At 44.6% G+C, this 21846-nt stretch overlaps 1 protein-coding gene across 2 annotated transcripts in view; it reads right to left on the bottom strand.

Annotated features, from left to right (window-relative positions):
- BANP (BTG3 associated nuclear protein) overlaps positions 1–19763 on the bottom strand; it is a 1144281-nt gene extending 1124518 nt beyond the window's left edge. Inside the window, exon 1 of one of the 2 annotated variants that reach the window (XM_078669175.1) lies at positions 19540–19763. The gene's annotated coding sequence lies outside the window, so the exon portion shown is untranslated. The remainder of the gene's footprint in view (positions 1–19539) is intronic. The other variant, XM_078669176.1, reaches the window with a different exon arrangement.
- Positions 19764–21846: the final 2083 nt, after the last annotated feature.

Genomic DNA, 21846 nt, shown 5'->3' with positions numbered 1-21846 from the left:
GGTCACTGATAGAAGTCTTCTATGCAAAGGGACCACTAATAGTATCACGTCCGAAGGACAGCAGGATCATGTCATACATTCCGTCTGAAGTGGTCACTTTTGTAACACTGATAATTTGTGTTAGTAGCTAGAGTGATTTTTCTTTTAAATCCAAGTAGCTCTCATCACAGAAAAGGTTGGAGATTCCTAGACTTCAGTATGAGCAATGCACCACTGCTTCTGAATTATGCATTGCACCCTATCAGACCATGCAACATGGATTTTAAAACTTGCAGAGCTGTACAGTTTTAGTTCTCTTCCACAGGAAAACTCATCAATACAGCTCAGATTTGGTGAAAAGCTAATGTCTTAGTATGATACATCACACAACCACCAAATCAGTACCAAAAACACACCTTAAAAACACCGAGCTCACGCCCAACATACCACAATCACCAATCATCTGGCACCCAACAGCACTGAAAATATCTCACCAGTGTTTGGTTTTACTGTTTTGTGGCTCTAGATTCTAGATCAGGCAAGATATTGCAGGATAAAGTGAAAAATGTTCAAAGGTTAATGATAAGCAAGATAACTCGCAGTCATAGCTCAGACAAAGGTGTTGCAAAATGAGGTGATCCAGCAGAAGAGTTTGCCAGGCTGAGCAAAAAGGCTACTGTATGGCGTTGGAAATGACCGTGAGGCAGACTGCAAGACCTGGGCAGGGGCATTAGGTGCAAAACTATTGTGCAGATACGTAGGCCTTTGAAGTGAATTCTCTGGAGGGCCACACTAAGTGCTTTAAGGAGGACTCATTTCAAGACCAAGGGGCCATTAAAGTTTAGCAGAATGAATAGAGACTGGGTCCAGTCTTTTTAGTTCATGCTAGAGGTGGATGCTGTCGTCTAGATCTGTAGCCTATTAAGCAGATACTTACAATTCAATTTCAAAAGCTTTATTCGACAGCATGTCATAAAAGCAAATTATACATCCTATCACAAACATTATAAATACTAAATGGTAATAAAAAATACAATGATAAAAAAGTTATTAAATCTTTATAGCTGTCATTTAAGAATTAAAAAACACATTTTTAAGAGGATATTCTAAAACAGCTAAAATTATACATAAAACAAGATCAATCATGATTTTTAGGTGTCTTAGAGTTTATTAGCTAACTTCTATAGAGTTTAAAGTGCGAGTGCGTATAATCCAAGCCCACCGAAGAAATTTAGCAACAGCAATCGCTATACAGGGTGAACAATCTGTCTCCAGTATCCTTAGCGCCTCAATATGTCTCCGGATGCCCATGTTAAGGCACGTTGGTTTTAGCCACTTACGGCGAGGGCTAGTGTAAAGGGGACATACAAACAGCATGTGGGATACGATCTCAATCAAATCTTTACAGTTATGACATTTGTCATCCCGCATTGCTGACCACTTATAACTGAAAGCTTTTACAGGTAAAGTTCCAGTTCTAAACTGGAAATACAGCTTTTGGTCAAGCAGACCCTCTATGTTATGCCAATCGGCCTCACAGAGTGGGCGAGGTTTAAAATCAAGGAACCGTCCTGTTAAGTTAGTGTTTACACAGGTACTATGGGTGGACATCCAAATTATTTCCCAATACTTTTTTTTCAGAATTATTTTTGATGAAAACCTTGAGACATCTGCATCTACCCTTAGGTGGTCATGCTCCAACTTAGTTAATAGGCCCCTTATCTCTTTAAGCCATTGGATAAAATGAAAGCGATCTGCCCTAATGGTGTCCTTTAGTGCAAGGGCGTAATGAACTAGTTCTGGAGTTGTTCAGATACGCCTCCAATATAATAGAGGCCGTAGCCGTACTTTATCCTCAATTTGTTTCCTGCCAAGATCATATAAAAGCAGTATGGTAGGTGTACCTTGGGGACCCAGACTAAACAGCGTAGAAATTTATTCTCCGCCATTGTTAGTTGGTTCAAATAATTAAATCCCCAAAGTTCTGAATCATACAGAGAGGCGCTTATGACCTTCATGTTATAGATCTCTAGGGCAGGTGTATTTGGCTTGGTAAAGGAAGCTCTGTGCTTTGTGGCTAAGGCACCCGCAAGCTGATGAAATTTTAAAACAGCCATGTCAATATGACTTTTCCAGCCCATGTTACTCTGGAGAGATATTCCCAGATACGTAAATGCCTCTACCTGCTCTAGTGGAGTTCAATTAAAATTAATTGTACCTTTGAAGGTTTTCCGCTGGCTCAGGGACATGAACTTGGTTTTTGAGGTGTTTATCTCAAGTCCACGCAGTTGACAAAATTCTCCGAACGCATTCATTTCATTTCAAATCTTTATTTCGGCTTTACGCCATAAAAGAACAGTTTAAACATTACAATTGATAAAAGTTATATAAAATACATTCTATATAACTATGCAACACATATTGGAAAACACTTGGAGCATAACAATAAAAATCATATGAGACAGGAGGACACCTCAATAATTCTATGAGCAAATTCAGTTAAATAGTGCTATTTGTGCCAATATGACAAATTCAACTCTTACATCAAAGTCAAGGCTGTCGGGAACTCGATTCACAGCTGATGGCCCAGTTTCTTCCTACAGTAGCAAATAGAAAGTAAAAATCTACTAACACTAAAAACTATCTGTTGTGAAGTGTTTGTAGTCAAAATTCTCAATGCCTGAGGGCAGGACCTTAACCCCAATAATAGGCATATTGGTTTAATCCATCTTTTTCTTTCATGGGCGTGGATAGGACAGAAGAAAAGAATGTGCAGCTCATTCTCTGTTTGATTATTTTCACAAAGTGAGCAAGCTTCGTCCAATACCTCAGCGGATGGATCACGACTCCTTGCCCAACGAGCCAAAGTTGATTTTAATAAAAGATTGCCATATCTAAACTTTAGAAATAGTGTTTTGGCAAGTGGAGGCTCTATTTCGTCCATAAAGGGCTCATATAAAGGTTCGTCCTTAAAGCTTAAGAATTTTGAAACTAATGAGCCATTAGTACAAGTATTTGTGTTTACAATCATATTGGCTATATAGGACCAAAAAGCTTTTTTCAGGGCTAATTTGGGATTGGGTGGTAACAGCTCAGGATGCTCCCAAAAATGTTTCAGGCCTATGATGTTGAACCAAGTCCTAACATGTGTGAGCCATAGGATTTTTTTGTGACTGTCCAACGCCATAATCTCTATCAGCCCTTCTCTATATGCTTGAAGCTCAGGAACGTGCCACAATCTTACCCAGAGCATAAGCGGTCTAATTAGAACGTGATGATCTGTTCTTTTAAGATCAAGGTCCAATTGCAGAGGTACTAATGGGGTTCCTCGCGGGACTCTTACCAAACTTCGCATAAAGTTGTTATCGTTGATACTAAAGGTCTCCTTGGACCCTGGCCCCCACAGTTCAGCACCATATAGCACTGATGATTGAACCTTAAATTTAAAAAGTTCCATAACTGGACGCACCGCTTTACTGGTGCTTAAGCTTTGCTCTCTAAGTATTGGTTTGACATTCTGAGCATATAGCAATTTGCTTTTTTCCAATTGAGCTTTCCAGGTAAAGTTGCAATCTAGCGTCACCCCTAAATAAGAAAAGTGAGGCATTGATTCCAACTTTATCCCATTTAAAGTTAGACAACCCTTGTCTGGTTTGGTTGGATTAAGGGCCATGTATTTCGTTTTCTTTACGTTAATCTCTAGCCCCTTTTGACTACAATAATCGTTAAAAGTATTCAATAAAGTCTGCAAGCCGTTTTTAGGGCTCGGACTCCTCCCCAGTGAAACTGGGAGGAGTTTCGAGAACTAATGTTAAAGGAGAAAAAAAAGAAGTATCTCCTAGGGCCTTGGAGAGAGAAATTCCACACATTCCTTACCGTTTTCTGTCATCTGGTCAGTGATTCGTCTTCCTTGTGTTTTCGTTTTAATAGGCTTGAAGTGATAGGGTAAATGTAGTTTTGTTCCGCCATTTTGGGCATATTTCGTGCGTGCTCGCGCAAAGAAGTACATAAATTATAATTAGGAGCTGTCAGGGTGCCTCCGTTAGTGAATACAGATGGCCGGGCGCGTTCACAATTCTGCAGCGCTCAGCGCGCAGCTTCCTTGTTTTGTTAGGCACGGTGAGATTAAGTGATTTGCTCGTGACGCAAGGCGACGGCAGGGCAAACGTTCACACGCACAGGGCGGTGAACCACCCGGGCAACACAACGAGGCCTGGCACGGCGCTGGGATGCGGGGAGAAGGCCGCCTTCCCGCAAACGCTGTCTCTTTGATTTTCACGGCCCAAGAAGGATGTGTCTCACCACAGAAATGCAAAGACGATTAGCGCCTCGAAGATTGATACGGCTGCCTCTGGGGACAAAGGGGTGGTACGTGGTGCCACCGCACCGAAGCCTCTGAAAGCGCTGGCTGTCCTGAGAAGCGCCTCTTTCTGGGCCTGCTCTTTAAAGGGTCATCCATTACTGGGCGGACACCCATACAAGCCGCTACTAGGCGCGAATGCGATTTTGTGTGTACAAACGGGGGTCTCTCCATCACAGTCCATTGAAATAATGGGGCGCCTTTCTAAAGCAGCATGTTGTGCCTATTAACCACCGCACAAAGCATGGGGACTGCTACTGATGGATGGGAGGTTACCATAGAGACCCCTCAGAGCTGGGCTGAACCCCCCCCCCCCCTCCCCGAGTCGACAACAGCAGCGGCTTGCGCTGACTGTGTTCTCAAGATGGCCGTTTCACATCAAACGAACTGGGGTGACAATGCGCCATCAGTGTTAACAAGGCAGAAGCAATGGGCTCGGTAGAGGATAGCTGAGTGGGTGGTGCACCAGCTGCGCACATCTGGGATGAGTCCATGTGTCCCATGTGGAGACAACAGAGGCTTTCTTTCACCCTACCAGTATTCAGAAGGAAAAAAAACAATGTGATTGATAGATTAATTTAGTTTGTAGCGTGCACTAACTGAAGATAAATTGTTATAGTGGGAGCTATAAAAAGTAAACGTGGATATGTCATTGTCATCATTCATTCAGGATTGATTTTCCAATTTAACTGACCCTCCAGTGTAGAGAAAATAATTTTCTTTTACCAGTGTGACGTCATGAACAATCACCATCAATAGACGTTCTAGAACGTTGCGCTGTTTGATGATGTCAGCTGGGGGTTCAGCTCTATTGTGACATCATTCTCCGAATGGCCCGTCTTTTCGAGGAGGAAATCGTCTCTCTGAAAGGTCGGTCGGGGTCGTGCATTGTCAGTTTCATTTTTAGGTGCAAAAGACACCGCTCTGATAGATGGCATCAGTCTGTTCTGCAATCAAACATTATGTCAATATTGGCCAATCCACTTGCATTTGACAAAAGTGGAATTTATAGGGAATACGTTGTGCCAGATTTTCAGGATATTAAGATGAGATAACTGCGAAAGTAAAAATGTGTTTTGTATAGCACTTAATACCAGCCCTGGAATTTCCAAGCACTATAATTAATACATGCTACCCAATTTCATGTCGCCAACCTTGGCAGGATGAAATTCGGAGTCGACCATATCGTTATTTTAAATTGTGACAGGTCTATCACTCCATATCTCAGTGGCATGTTTACCTCACTTAGTCATCCAGTGAATTACATAAAATGGGCTCTACATTTTACACAATTGTGGAAGTGACTGAGTTTATGAGTACAAATTAACTTTTGCAATTCTTAACAGGTAAATTAGCACTTGTAAATTCATGTACTCATATATATCAGTTGTGACTGTGTAGTTCATTGTTTGTGGACGATAGTGAAGTTGAAATATCTAGAAAAGAGAATTTTGTACATATATAAATATAATAGTGGTGGACTGTATGGAGTATGAGTGCATATCTACACGCTAGTGAAGGCAATGCAAATCTACAGGCTAGCGATGACAATGCATATCTACAGGCTAGCTATGACGGAGCATATCTACAGGCTAGCGATGACAGTGCATATCTACAGGCTTGTGAAGCCAATGCATATCTACAGGCTAGCAATGACAGTGCATATCTACGGGCTAGCGATAACCGTGCATATCTACAGGCTAGCGATGACCGTGCATATCTACACGCTAGCAATGACAGTGCATATCTACAGACTAGCAATGACAATGCATATCTACAGGCTAACGATGCCAGTACTATCTACAGGCTAGCGATGACAGTGCATATCTACAGGCTTTTGAAGCCAATGCATATCTACAGGCTAGCGATGACAGTGCATATCTACAAGCTACCGATGACAGAGGATATCTACAGGCTAGCGATGACAGTGCATAACTACAAGCTACTGAAGCCAATGCATATCTACAGGCTAGCGATGACAGTGCATATTTACAGGCTAGCATTGACAGAGCATATCTACAGGCTAGCGTAATAGTGCATTTCTACATGCTACCGATGACAGTGCACACTAACACGAAGGACATCACAGGCAGCAGCTGTGCAAGATTGTTACACTCACAAGGATACAACAGGCAGCTGAGGTGCAAGCTTCTCCCACTCACAAGAAGGACATCACAAGCAGCAGCGGTGCAAAATTCCCTCACACACTCACAGCAGGTACTGTGCCAAGGCAGTAGCAGCAACAGAGCAAGAGTCCCTTATAAAGAACAGGCACAGCACAGAGATGCACAATGCAATCTTCTCATACTCACAGGCAGCAGCTGTGCAAGCTTCTCACACTCACAAGAACGACATCACAGGCAGCAGCAGTGCAAGCTTGTTACACTCACAAGGAGACCACAGGCAGCAGCAGTGCAAGCTTCTTACACTCACAAGGAGACCACAGGCAGTAGAGGTGCAAGCTTCTCCCACTCACAACAACGACATCACAGGCAGCAGCAGTGCAAGCTTCTTACACTCACAAGAAGGACATCACAGGCAGCAGCAGTTCAAGCTTCTTACACTCACAAGGAGACCACAGGCAGCAGAGGTGCAAGCTTCTCACAATCACAAGAAGGACAACACAGGCAGTAACGGTGCAATATTCTCACACTCACAATGAAATCACTGGCAGTACACACCACATGAACACACTCCATAACACATAGCAACAATACATTGGCATTTACAATGCCATTAGCTCAAACTCAAATAAATCCGAGCCCGATTGCATTTCTAATGCTTGTTTGTTTGTGATATCAGAATAGTATCGTCAGCAAACAATAGAGATGCTACCCTCTCGCCATTCAATTTAGGTGCATCATTTTTGCATCTTTCTAAATATGTGGGAATATCATTCACGAAAATAGAGAAAAGAGTGGGGGCCAGGACGCATCCTTGGCGAACTCCACGCTCAATTGGAATTTTCCGTGATAATTCGCCATTTTGTCCCCATCTAATTCTCGCAAAGTTCCCATCATGTAATTTTATAATCTGTGCTACTATATTGTTTGGCATACCCGCTGCACTCAACGACTTCCACAGAAGATCACGTGGGACCAGATCAAATGCTGCCCTTAAATCAACAAAGGCAACATATAAGTGGGCCTTCTTTATCTTTACGTACTTCCAATAGAGGCAGCAGAATCTAAAGCACTGATCTATAGTGCTGACTTTTGTTCTGAACCCGGCTTGAAATTTGGTCAAAAATAAGTTTTCATCCAACCAATTACTCACTCTTACTAAAATATGACGTGAGTAAATTTTCTGAAGGATGTCCATTAAGCTTATCGGACGATAATTACAGGGATCCTTCCTGTCTCCTTTTTTATATATTAAAACAATTTCAGCTCCTTTCCAGCTTTCAGGAAAATCTAAGCTTTGAGACAGTTTGTTGAACGCATTCACAGCCTTCTGGAGCCCACTCGGGGTCCGGGAAACAATCAATGTGTCGTCCGCAAACATGAGAACAGGCACCAGCCAAAATGGGGTCATCAGTGGGGGGAACGGTTAAAATGATCCACTATGCCGTTGATGTATAATGAAAAACAGCGTGGGTGCCAATACGCACCCCTGCCGAACACCACGCTCGACAGGGAATGAGTCGGTCACCTCACCCTGTGTCCCCCATCTGATTCTGGCGTAGTTGTTCTCATGGAGGCGGACGAGAAGAGTCAATAGCTCCGGGGATATCCCTGACTCAGCGAGAACCCTCCAAAGTTTGGAACAGGGGACTAAATCGAAAGCCGATTTCAGGTCTACTAAGACCGCATAAAGTGTCCCCTTACTTAAGGCCACGTTCCTCCAATAAAGTGCTATGAAATAAAAGACCTGGTCGATTGAACTAGTACATGGCCGAAAGCCAGCTTGATATGGGGACAAAATGTTGTGTTCTTCTATCCATGTTTGCAATTTGTTTTGCACTAAACGACCCATGAGTTTTTGGGCAGAGTCTATAAGACTAATGGGTCTATAGTTACTGGGTAGAGATTGGTCATCCTTTTTAAAGACCGGAATTATTTCAGCACCTCTCCATGAAGGTGGGATTGGCGCACCCCTAGCCACAGAGTTAGCTAAACAGTCAAAGTACTGGCACCAAGATGATCTATCACTTAAAAACACGTCAGCGGGGATACCATCCATGCCTGGGGCTCTTCCCCCGGTCACGCAATCTAGCGCTATACTAACGTCTTTCGTTGTAAAAAGCTGACTTTGGTAACAAATAGTTGGGGGTAGTGGACAGTCTTCTTCAGTTCGATTACAAGCATATTGTGGTCTGAAGAAATCTACCCATTGTTGTTTGGCAACATTGTTGGGGGGGGGGGGCTTCAGCTACACCTCCTCTATCCCATTTCACAATGGCCCAAAATTGTTTTGAATCCTTTGCTCCACAAGCTAATTTCAAATCACGCCATTGTTCCTCATCCCACTGTTTTTTTGCTACCTTCTGGGCTAGCCTGTAGGTCTCCCTTGCCTTTCTCACTCCTGTGGGATTCCTACACCTTATTTCTGTGCACAAGTTTTGGTGGGGCTAATTTACATGCATTGTTATACCACCCCTCCTTGGGTTGTTTTTTGTTTCCCTTATCTGGTTTTATAGTTTTCCTAAAAATTAGTTAGAGTTTTGCGAAAAAGTGGATATGTGCCTCAAACATTATTTGGGGAAAGTATAGCTTATTGATGCGAGTATTTAAATTAGCCACTTCTTCGACAACCATGTTTTTAAGGACCTCCAGTTTCTCAGGATTCTCAATAAAACTACCCCATTTAATGTGACGCATGTTATTGGAGGCAACAATGTCCAGGGTGACCTTCCCACACCCCGGTTTCGGTTCTTTCGTCCCCATCTGTACTTGATAATCCATACAAAGTGGGTTGTGATCACTTTCCATGCTAGTTTTAACTGTCATATCTATCAGACTGTGCCACCCTCTTATATCCACCAGGATGTAATCTATGCGACTAGAATGCCTACCATTATCGAATGTATTTTCTCCCATGCGATCGGATGGGGTGCGTCCATTTGCTGCTCTAAGCCCTCTCGCTAGGCATAGGGCCTTAAGCTGTATAGCTGCGGCTGACCATCTTTTTACGGCAGGTAATTCAAGCTGGGGAACACCTCATTTACTGTCCTCCTCAGCAGCGAGAAACTGATCCTCTTGTCCAAGAGGTTCAAAAGTTGTGTTAAAATCCCCACCTACTATTGTAGACAACTGTATTGGGAGTGCCTCAAGCTGCTGATCAAGAGCTGAGATTACCTCAGATGATTGTCCCCCTGCTGTCCCCCTTGCATAGATATTGTAAATATCCACCCCTTGTCCATTTTCCCATGTGATTTTAACTGACAGAATGTCATTCGATAGAGAACTAATTTGTTGCACCTTACAGCATAGGGCTTGGCGAACCCAAATAATCAAACCACCAGCAGGACGACCTTTAGATTTTTTGGTGGCTGGAACATGAAAATTAAAGAACCCCAGGAGATAAACTGGAACCATTGACCAGGATTCCTGAAAGAGGATGATGTCATACTGGTCAACAAAACTACACCATTCAGGGGATGTTATCTTATTATCGATTCCAGCAAGGTTTCATGAGAGAAAAGCCAGCCCTGCCTCGTCTGGTAAAATGTCAGATGAATCCTGCGAGATTTTAGCTACTGGGGTCGCGCCCTCAATCACTGGTTGATATTCTATGTTTATGGGCATGAGACAGTGCTTCTCTGGGGGAAGCCCGTCTGATTCAGGGCAATCATATTCCCCAAATGGGTCCAGGCAAATTAGTTGTCCGAGATTCCTGCTATCTATAGGCTGCCCTGTGGGGTGGGATCTCTCCATTGGGATTGTACGAGGTATAGGGGCCATGTTAGTTTGTGACCCGCTCCAATCCTTAGGACCATGCTTTCTACCAATCTCTATTGCTACCATATCTACAGATCTATCAGCCCTCAGGAGTCAATCGCATTCATTCAAATCGGACAAAACCCCGAACCGATTTTCCAAACTGATACCTCCTTCCCAAGGTTGCGCATTAGGAGGTGTGAGGGATGTAGGGGAACAACTTAACCCTAATGACTGCCGTCTCTCACTGTTAATTTTACTCACAACCTTCACCAGATAATTATCCAGGGTGTTTGGCACCAGGGGACCCTTTTGCTTAGACATACCCGAGGATAATAGTTGAAAGGTACAAACAGAAGCTTTACCAAAATACACAGGATAGAACAAGTCACCTAGGACAAACACTTGAGATGGATTTAAATATGTTATAATCTCACTGTATGTGGGTCACAGAAGTCCACCATCAAATAGGAATCAGGGTCCCTGGCCCAGCCCAGTCACGTCACGTCCTGTCACAGACTGTCCGCCCTTTGTCCGGGCTTCGTCCGGCGCGTCCCGCGGTGCGGAGGAAGCCTGGTTCTATTTAGCGCCTCCGGGCGCGGAAGTGGCTCTGTCAGGGGGCGGGAGCACAAGCCAGGGATATGTAGTTTTTAGACCCCCCCCCACTCGGCAGCCGCGCAAGGAAGTAACAGGAGCGGCGGCAGGGAACAACGACCCAGGCAGCAAGCGCTCACAGCGCAACCCCAGGCAGCAGCTTTTCGCCGGTATGCAGGTCCCAAAAGTCAGGTTAAAGGCTCCCACTCTCCAGAGGAAGCCTGGTTCTATTTAGCGCCTCCGGGCGCGGAAGTGGCTCTGTCAGGGGGCGGGAGCACAAGCCAGGGATATGTAGTTTTTAGACCCCCCCCCACTCGGCAGCCGCGCAAGGAAGTAACAGGAGCGGCTGCAGGGAACAACGACCCAGGCAGCAAGCGCTCACAGCGCAACCCCAGGCAGCAGCTTTTCGCCGGTATGCAGGTCCCAAAAGTCAGGTTAAAGGCTCCCACTCTCCAGAGGAAGCCTGGTTCTATTTAGCGCCTCCGGGCGGCGAAGTGGCTCTTTCAGGGGGCGGGAGCACAAGCCGGGGATTCTGGGATATGTAGTTTTTGACCCCCCACTCGGCGGCCGCGCAAGGAAGTAACAGCAGCAGCGGCGGGGGGGGGGGGAGAACAACGACCCAGGCAGCAAGCGCTCACAGCGCAACCCCAGGCAGCAGCTGTTCGCCGGTATGCAGGTCCCAAAGGTCAGGTTAAAGGCCCCCACTCTCCAGAGGAAGCCTGGTTCTATTTAGCGCCTCCGGGCGCGGAAGTGGCTGTCAGGGGGTGGGAGAACAAGCCGGGGATTCTGGGATATGTCGTTTTTGACCCCCCCACTCGGCAGACGCGCAAGGAAGTAACAGCAGCGGCGGGGGTGGGGGGGGGCAGGCGGAACAACGACCCAGGCAGCAAGCGCAACCCCAGGCAGCAGCTTTTCGCCGGTATGCAGGTCCCAAAAGTCAGGTTAAAGGCTCCCGCTCTCCAGAGGAAGCCTGGTTCTATTTAGCGCCTCCGGGCGCGGAAGTGGTTCTGTCAAAGTATTTATGTTGTTATATGACTATTAAGGGGATTTATGTAACGCTACAGTGCAATTGTAAAGCATTCTAACACTTTTGGGTAATTTCCGCGCTATATAAAACCGCGTAAATAAATGTTTGCAGCGCTCCAGACCTCTTTTTCGAAAAAGCTTCCCAAACTGCGCCTCAGGTGCGAGACACACAGCGTTGAACTGTGCCTCCCGTCTACTGAGTGAGCAACACGAATCTGAGCCTCCACCGCACACACACTTGCGATACCCGGGACACTGAAAAGCGTGAGACACACACACACACACCTCCGTCGTGGAACGGCCTGCCTTGCTGTGAACTGCTCGCAGCGAATCAAGCGAGGTTGAGACTGCAAACGTTGTTGTTGCAAACATTATTCATTCAAAAGCGTGAGACTCGCTCCCCGACAGGCATAGGGAGATAGTATACACTCCAGGATCACGGACTAGACAAGCAGGGAGTGTGAAATCGCCTGAGACAGGCTAACCTGTGCACGGATGAAACAAGTGTACTTACAGTAAAGGGGACTTCCATAGGCCAATATGAAAAACTACAACAAGGATAAACAGGTGAAATTCTTGAGATGAAGGAACAAAGTATGTTCATTAAGATTCCCATTAAAAAGAAGTAATTTAATTCAGGGAGGATACTTCAATGCTGAGTCCCTGCTGCATCAAAGGGCCCCGTTTTTCCAACAATTATAATAAAATCAGACTGGCACATAACCTACTTTGTGGGTGCATGTTCTCACCAATTTCAGCAGGCTCCTGATGCTGTGGCACTGGTAACAAGCTTATGAGGTTCTAGCAACGTGTATCTACACGTTGAGAATGAAGACCACCAAGATTGCTGAAAATGCATCAATGCACTTACCATGTCTGCAAATGTGTATACTTTGTTAGAAGGAATCTCGTCATTTTTCCTAGTTTTTAAAAAGGTGACTTGTCACTTAATATATTTTCTAATGAAAACCAGGAAACTTTCAGCAAACATTTGCTAAAGAGGAAAAGAAGTCAGATGTACTTACAGAGCACTTGCATGAATTACTAGACTCCTAGATTATTTCATGAGCATAACGCACCCTAACATTGTGCAGGCAGTGTATGCAGAGTTATCTTCCAAACTGAGCATCAGTCCCACAAGCTTCCGAATTCCTGCTGCTTAAACAGCGCCTTCGAAGAGTGTATAAACATAGTTAAACCAGAACAGGTGTCGCCTGCCCTAGACCCACAAAACCCCAACAAACGTAAGGTTCTGGGCACATCACTACTGCACTAAAGAAACTATTCGGTGCTCACCATGCCTTTCAACTGCCACAGTCCAATACATTTAAGTATAGTACCCAGAAGCAAGTTTGAGGGGGAGTGGGGTTGACTCTGGACAGCAACCACCTGAAATATTCAAGAGCCACTGTTTTATATTTATTTAATTGGTTTGTATAGTATCAATCCATCACACTTCATGGCCCTTTAATTGTGGGTACGGGTTAAGCCATTTGTTTAATGAGGCACATTCTATTGTAGAGGGAACATTTATTCTTTGATGGTTTTGCAAAATCCTGAAGCACACTTTTCAAGCAATCACAAATGTCTGATTGAACCAGATATTGCCAACTGCAGAATGTCAGAGCTGCAGGGGGTCCTAGCTTGGCACAAGTTGTATACTACAGAGGGTTCTAGCTTACAGCATGTTGTGATCTCAACACCCATGCAGAGTTTAGGGGGAGGGCATGAACACCCAGCAGTTACCATCATATGACTTTCCTAAACAAGCACTTGCAAAGCAAGTAGGTCTCATCTACAAGAGTTACTGTCATTGTCAATTTTCTTTAGTTGCATTTGGCTTTTTTACCTTTTAACTGCGCTACTGCACAGCATGGCTTTAAAAAGCATCGACAAAGGAAATGGCTCCCTCGGCAAGACCTATTGGTCTTACATGAACTTACCCTGTAACCCAACACTCTTATGGGTCAGGTAGGATTACATCACTTCAGATTCTGTAGAGCACACAATACAACCCACTGGTGCAACAATACACCATACCATAAATATGTTAGAGAACACACCCAATCAATTTCCACAATGCCAAAACATCACAAGACATCAGACAACACCACCTCATCAGACAACATTATGCCACTGCTACTTCATAGCACCAGTTTGGTACAAGCCACAGTGAGTGCCTAGGGCAAAAATATGACAAGATTGGGACACCAGAGGGCATTGGCTACCTGGTTGCAAAGAATCATATGTGTAATGGGACTTTGGGACAGAAAAAAGTGAAGTATGGGAAGGAAAGGAACCATGAAAGTGTCTATGTAAAACATAAACCCTTAACACTTGGAAAAGCATGAGGTCTGGCTTGAATTTGGTAATGCATACAAACAGGCATATGTAGAAGCACTATGCAAGAACCTTCTCTGCCAATGTATCTCACTAATAAAGCACAATTGCCACCTAACAGTTATCCTGGTGTTATTTCAATTACTGGTGGGAAAGAAGTTCCAAACAGTGTAACAGTACTCAACAATATAATACAGAGTTAAAGAAGCCACGGGAGAAGCTCTAATGTTTAGGGAAAAGCCATGTTGCAGCGTACTAGATCAACTGAGAATCTCAGGTCATCTGGGAGTTGATTCAATAGCAAAGCTGCTTCGAATCATAAAGGCTCGTCCCCCTGGTCTGGGTTTTCTAAACCTGGCCACCTTAGCTGAAGAGGAGCGTAAGCTTCTAATCAAAAGATTGCCATTTTAGTCTCTTCTGCAGGGGGACCAGATCAAACTTATGAAGAGATTTAAAAGCAATGCAAAGAGACTTGGACTTTCTTTGTATTAGTGGTAGTAAATGTAAATCTTTCAGAGACAGGAATAGCAAGAATGTTCTTGGCCTGTTCAGGGCCAGTTTGGCTGCTGCTTAACCCCTTGGCTGCGGGGATAATTCCTCTACTGTGCTCAGCTCGTCCTGCAGCACGGTGGCGCTGAGCTCGTCACGGCCACACCAGTTTCTGTGGAACGCTCAGCAGGGGAATTAGCCCCACATGCGAGCGTTGCAGCCGTTATGTCGAGCTCAGCTCATCATGAGCACACGGCCACTGTGGCTCATGACGAGCTGAGCTCGCCATGAGCATGGCAGGGGTTACAACTCTCTGAAGCCACTTATTAGGTAGGCCGCAGCTCCAAGATATAGGGCATTGTGATAGTCCAGTGTTCTTGGGATCACAATGTGTACCACCAATGCTCTAGAAGAGGGGTCTCCAAACCGGTCCTGGAGGGCCGGATCCATGCCAGATTTTTTAAATAACTACATGTATCTCAATGGGGATATGCACAAAATCTGGCATGGATCCGGCCCTCCAGGACCGGTTTGGAGACCCCTGCTCTAGAAGGAATGGGTAGCAGAGGAACTGCTCTGATTAAGGAGAAACGGGTCCCTGCCATCTAGTTTACACAAGATTCTAAGCTTATTGTCAAACACTTCCCACTGCTTTCTTTAATACAGTTGCCACCTAGGCAATGCTACACATCACACTCTCTCTTAACATACAAACCACTGTTCAATACAAAATGCTGATACACAAAAGAACATTGTAGATTTTGTAGTAGTAAAGGTGACAGTGGGTGGGATTGGTTTTGGCGCGATATGTAATGATGGTAGTAGTAGATATAATAGTGAGGCACTACATTGTCAAGGTGTCTTAAGTTATAAAGTAGCACTGTAGAAACTTTTCATAGTGACTTCCAGGTAAGGACGATGGCAAACAGTCTGCATACAAAATCGGTTGCCCAGTGTGCGTATTAGAAGAGCTGACAGGCTTTGAAGCAAAAAATAAATATATGGGTTTGTTTTTTTGGCAGGAGCTAGACAAACAGGTCACTGGAACTGGTGCACGTAGACGATGCAGAACAGAAGTCAAGACCACTACGAGCTGCAGTAAAACACTCACAAGAAGGCAGAGCAGAAGCCTAAATACCATGAGCCTGTGTAACAAAGGGTGGTGGAACAAATGGCTAGTCAGAGTGTAACTTCTCTGAAATCCACTGTAGGATCTCTAACCTGAACTTAAAAATAGTTTAAAAAGAAAAAGAAACAAGACACCCTGAATTTGAACGCTATGGGGGACAGATCGAAATGCAGAAGGTAACATGAAGACTAAGTTATACACCCTGACAGGAAATCGAAGAGGCAAAAACAAAATCCAAGAATGACATACAACAGTTTTTACAAGGCTGTATGTCTGACAAAATGTGAAGTCTTACACAAACCCTACAGTAAAGTGTTTCCACCCCAAAATCAATAGAACACTTTATAGTCATAACAGACAAAATCCTTTACTCGGGCTGGCTGGAGGGCACACAAAGCATATTCTCCAACTACTGCTGTAGGGCTAACTCAACGTGAGAGCACATGATCTACACACAGCTAAGTACAACACAAACCTCTGGAAGATCGGTTACAAAAACTCACAAATCACAGCCTTCCATCGAATGAATGAATGAATGAATGAAAATATTTGTAAAGCGCGCGATGGCCAAACGGCTTCCTGGCGCTGAGAGCTCTAAAGAACCGGACAGACAGGGCCAGGAGGTTAGCGGGGGTAGGCCAGGGCAAAGAGGAAAGTTTTTAGCGCTTTACGGAAATGAGAAAAAATAGGAATCGAACGCATAGAGAGAGGGAGGGAGTTCCAGAACCGGGGAGCAAGAACAGAAAAACGGGTTCCACCAGTGCGAGATTTACGAAAGCGGGGAACAGTGAGAAGGGCAGAAGACGATGAACGAAGAGTGCGGGCAGGGGTGTGAAGGGAGATCAGAGAATTGATGAAAGCCGGTCCAGAGTGGTCAAGGGCCCGGTAAACGAGGCACCCCAATTTAAACAGGGATCTCTGCAAGATGGGCAACCAGTGAAGGGATTTAAGGACGGGGGTGATGTGATGGGTTTTGGGCAAGTGAAAAATAAGACGGGCAGCCTGATTCTGGATAGCTTGTAGGCGGCGGGTTTCATAGGCAGGAATGCCAGCGAACAAGCTATTACCATAATCGAGGCGGGAAGTGATGAGGGCAGAAATAATAATCTTAAGGGAGTCAAGAGAGAAAAAGCGAGAGATTTTCCGGATCATCCGGAGGGAGAGAAAACAGGAGGACACCACGGCACTGACCTGGCCATGCATGGACAGGTCCTGTCTGACCTTGATGCCCAGAGTTTTAACAGAGGGAACGGGGGTGGGGGGAGGGCCAAGAATGGGAGGCCAGAAAGCAGAGGACCAGGGGCTGGATGAGCCGCCAATCAGAACAAGCTCAGTCTTATCTGGATTAAGCTTGAGGTGGTTGGCGCTCATCCACCCAGAAATAAAAGCCATGGTGGAGTGAAAAAAGGATAGAGCGTGAGAAGAGGAGGAAAGGTCAAAAACGAGCTGGAGGTCATCAGCGTAGTTAAACACAGAGACCCCCAGCTCAAGAAGGGAGGAAATAAGAGGGTGAATGTAGAGATTGAAAAGAAGGGGAGAGAGGGAAGACCCTTGGGGGACTCCACAGGGCACCGGGAGGAGTCCCCCAAGAGCCCAATAAACCCGATAATGGGTGTCAATGTAGCAACGAGGACACAAATGATCTTTGAGGGTGGTAGAGAAAATTATATAGACAGAAGTAACTCAATCTGGAGGGGACGGGCAACATGGAGGGCACAGGACAAGGGATGTGGGAGAAAAACATCAGACCAGAAAGATACTCAACACAAAGAATGCAGGCAATAATTGTAACAGTGCAGTAGCAAGCGAGGAAGCGCAAGAAACACAGCGCCGAAAGAAAACTAAAATAGTTCCCTGAATATGTACTGAAAAATCTATAGAACAGTGTTCAAGCTACCAATTCAAACATCACCGGCCCAAATCAGGCAGGAATTGGGCATCTGCAACCAATCACTTGCCAGAGCCATGAGTTTTCTAATGTGCTGTCACAAATTGAGGTCATCGAAGAAGGCAGCCTAGCCCAACACCTATGGGCTTGTCTTAACACAAACCTATGGGGAGCAGGGCATGAATATTGGGAAAGAGGTTTAAGAACTCTATGCCTGAAAGACCTTTGGAGCATGCAAGTAAGCCAAAAAAATTCAAACGGCTAGCAAAAATAAGTACAAAAAAGCTCTCTTCAGTGGAAGATAAGGCTCGTCTAGCAAAAAGAAGTCACGGATGGATGACCTTGCAATCTTATGCCCAGCTGACCCCAGAGCAGTACCTAACCCTACCATTTACTTCACAAACAAAACTAAGTTTCTTAAAATTGAGAATGGGAGTAATCAATTTGTCGTTTCACTTGCCAAAATGGAAGAGATATCACGGTCAGGAACACTGTCGACTTTGTGGGAGCCACAAAGAAGACATAATACACATCCTATGCCTCTGCCCAAACCTGCTGAGTGAAAGACGGTCGCTTTTAGGGAAACTTTGGAATATAAATATGGTTAGATCGTGCAGAGCAGCAGTTTTGGCCTGCTTTGATCCTCAGAACACCAAACTAAACTGTGCCCTTGTAAGGTTTTTGGATCAAGCAGCGAAAAAACTTTGTGCGGGGATCCAAGTCCGTGAACCTCCATCAGCATAACAACTTGGCAAGTTCCATCTGCCAAGTTTCTCTATAATTGACTCGAACCTACATTCTCTTTTACATGTATATTTTGATATATTTTTTTAAATCCTGTAACTTGCAAAGGTTTTTTTTTTTTTAAATCATGCAATAAAGTCTTTATTTTATTATTATTATAATACTGAAATGATACAAATAGACCAATCAAACGTACTGTTAATACAAGCTACGCTCCGGGGAGGGAAAGCTATGGTTAAAAAAAAAAGCAAGCAAATGAGTGACAAGAAAAATCAACCGATGGGCAGGCTCTCGAGTCCACTTGGTACAGCCCACAAGCAGTCTTTCCACAATAGAGGTCTGATGAGGAAGTCTAAGAATGTATAGTGGTTGGTTTTAAAGCCCTGCATTAAGGCACATATAGTCTAACTTTTGGAATTACAGCATTAGATGCAAACGTCCTGGCTAACCACACCAAATTGCAGCGCCTATTAAAATGTTTGAAACCTCAATCTCCACAGTAAATGTTTAGGCGTCCATGAACTACGCTGGGAGTTAACATTGCTCACTTGGTAAGAAAGCTGTAGCCACCGAGACAAGCTGCGAGGGGGTCAGGCAGTGAGCCACAGAAGGACAGGTGGATCATGCAGTGCCCTTCTAATAAGAACCGACGTAATAATGAAAGAAACCGATCAGAATGCAAGTAAGTATGTCTTAGACACTGGAAGATAGTGTGGCCAGTAAGCATACTGGGACGAGGGCACGACGTCCTACACTAGAAACCTAACTAAACACACCGAGTCCCTAGATACAGTTTAAACAATTAGTAAAACTACCACTTCAAACAGCACCGAAGTCTTGAACAACAAATTCCAGGGGAAAATATAGGCACGCAGTCAGCAGTAAGACCACCACTTTGCATCCAAGTCAAGGCCACGCACCATGCGCGGTACTCAAGCCCTAAAAAAAAAGCTGCGTACCACTCCCGAAATGGAGATTCCCCACACACTAGCTGTCCGGGCGGGAAAGACTGCCCCTAAAAGACTAATAAACGTTCCAGGGCCACCATGCGCACGACCCTTCTTCTGCGAACCCAGGAGACTATGTGGGAAGCAGCGCAGCTTTCAATTACCGTGAGCGGCACCAGTTCTCGTGGTATTTCCCTGCCGCGGTGATACCGTCCGTCCTCGCGAGAGATCCTGGGCCGCCCTCTTTTTTTGATGAAGCTCAAGCCACGGCTCAGCCGAGACCAGGCCGAGCCGCGCAGGCGCACAAGAGAGCGGTAGGGCGTCTGTCTGCGTGATGTCACCACGCCTGTTGGAAAGAGGTGGGGGTGCCAATATGGCGCTCGCAAACAGAGCTGATGCTGGTCTGTGTTGCTGGTTTGTGTTGCTGTTAAGGAGTCTTAAAAGAACTAGAATGCTAACTTTGTATTGAGATGACACAACAAAGTCGCCATGCTGTTCTTGTAGAAGAAGCCAAGGAAACCATTTTACTCTACGATTTCATTTTTTTTTATTTGCAGTTTTATACAGCAAAAACTCAACCCGAAGGTATTAGAGCGCTTTATATAAACACCACTTATATTTCACAGGGACACATGCATTTTCTTTTTTGGGGGGGTGGGGGAGGGGTACACCACAGGCAGCTGTGGCTAATTGCCCCAAAACATATGATATTGAGCCAATGCTGAAACTCGAACTTGGATCCCCTGTTCCAAAGTTGGCACCCACCCTTTTCTTTGGGAAATATGCTCACTATTAAAGTCATCCATACTTTTCTATTCTTGCCATTGGCACTACTTCTTCATTTTAATCTCAGTATTGATAGTTGCAGTTTGTAGGTTTTTTATGAATTTCAATAAAATGATAGAAAAACAAAAGTAATTCAAAAGATGTTATAAATATTCAAGCCGAGTCGGATACCGCTTACAGAGAAACCCTGCTAAGTGAAACTTGTCATGTGGTTAGGCAAAGGCATTCTGGAAATTTCTTAGCCTAGCTGGGAGGACCCAGATTGGCCAAATAAATAAGCAGCACAAAGGTGGAAAGCCTGATGTTTTTAATAGTATGCTTCACTGTCTGATACAGGCCCCATTTTAGCCAACCAGGAGGGATGCCGGGGCCTTTGTGGGTGATGGGCAATGCCCCTATGTGTGCTTAAGTTTCCCAGGTCCATGCGTGATATGTTGCTCCAGTCCAGGTTTTTTCTTTGAATTCTGAGACTTTTAGTCTTGCTTATGCCATTATAAAACAAAACTATATGTCCCAGAATTCAAGGGAAAAAATTGTGGTCTGGAACAGCGCATCATGCATTGACCTGAGAAACTTGGCACCTATGCAATATGGAAATTGGTTGTAAAGATTAGCTTCTTCCGCTTGTCACTACTGCAAATGGTTGGGTTCGATGAGTGTGCCTTTCACATATGTGCTACCGCTTCTCACGGCATCTGGTAATATTGAATGAACTTGGAGAGGCTTGGAAATCATGTTGCGGAGTACTTGTCAACTTAATAAGAAAAATAGAGAGTACAATTTTTCTAGCTGACACGTCAAGAATTTTCAATTCTATTAAGGACATGGAGGCGAGGATTATGCTTCTCTTTCTTTACTGAAGCAACATACAGCAGCCAATTAAACTTTAAACAGCATAAGCCCGGAAGGACTAACCCTCCATGTATGCACCAATCACATTACCCCCATAGGTATAAATGTCCAGGAAACCATTGTCCGTCCTTTTTCTTTGCGAACCATTAACTCAGTCCATCAACTTGAACCATTGAACTCAATCTCCGTCGATTAACTCCATCGACCCGAACCATAACTTCAACAAAGATCATCTTCCCTTGACCATGCCAACATTTTTTCCAGACTCTTCATGTCGCCTTATTCTGATCTCCTGAAAAGAGAATATAAAACCTAACATACCAGTATCTGGATACACTTTAATCAATACAAACGGGCGGGAAAAAAACCCAACATTATTCCAGACATATATATATATATTTTATTTATATTTATTAATTCATTAACCGCGAAATCACAGCACAGTAGTAAACAAGTTCTCAAATGTACAGTATCAATCCCCAGTGTACAGTTGGATACTGGTGTTACAGGCATAACATCATCAAAGCTTGTTCCTTTCACATAATCCAGTCCTTTTTTGTCTTTTTTCGGCATTATTCTTTTCACCATTATTCGTCCTCTGAGACCTCCCTGTCCAGATCACCCGGTGCGTCACATATATCCCCTCTGAACTTGTTCCACGCCCCCCAGACTTTACTCCATTTCGGGGACACCCCCTGTTGACGAACACCGTTCTTTCAACCACCATGGCCTCGTCCATGTTTTTACACCATCGGGCCAGTGTCTGTACTTCGGATGAGCCCCATTTTTGTGCAATATTACGTTTGGCGAACATAATCCCCAACGTGGCCCAA

This window comes from Lissotriton helveticus, chromosome 12, assembly GCF_964261635.1.
Source record: "Lissotriton helveticus chromosome 12, aLisHel1.1, whole genome shotgun sequence".
NCBI lineage: Eukaryota > Metazoa > Chordata > Amphibia > Caudata > Salamandridae > Lissotriton > Lissotriton helveticus.
Note: the sequence above shows the minus strand (reverse complement) of the source record. Positions and strands in the feature narration are given on the sequence as shown.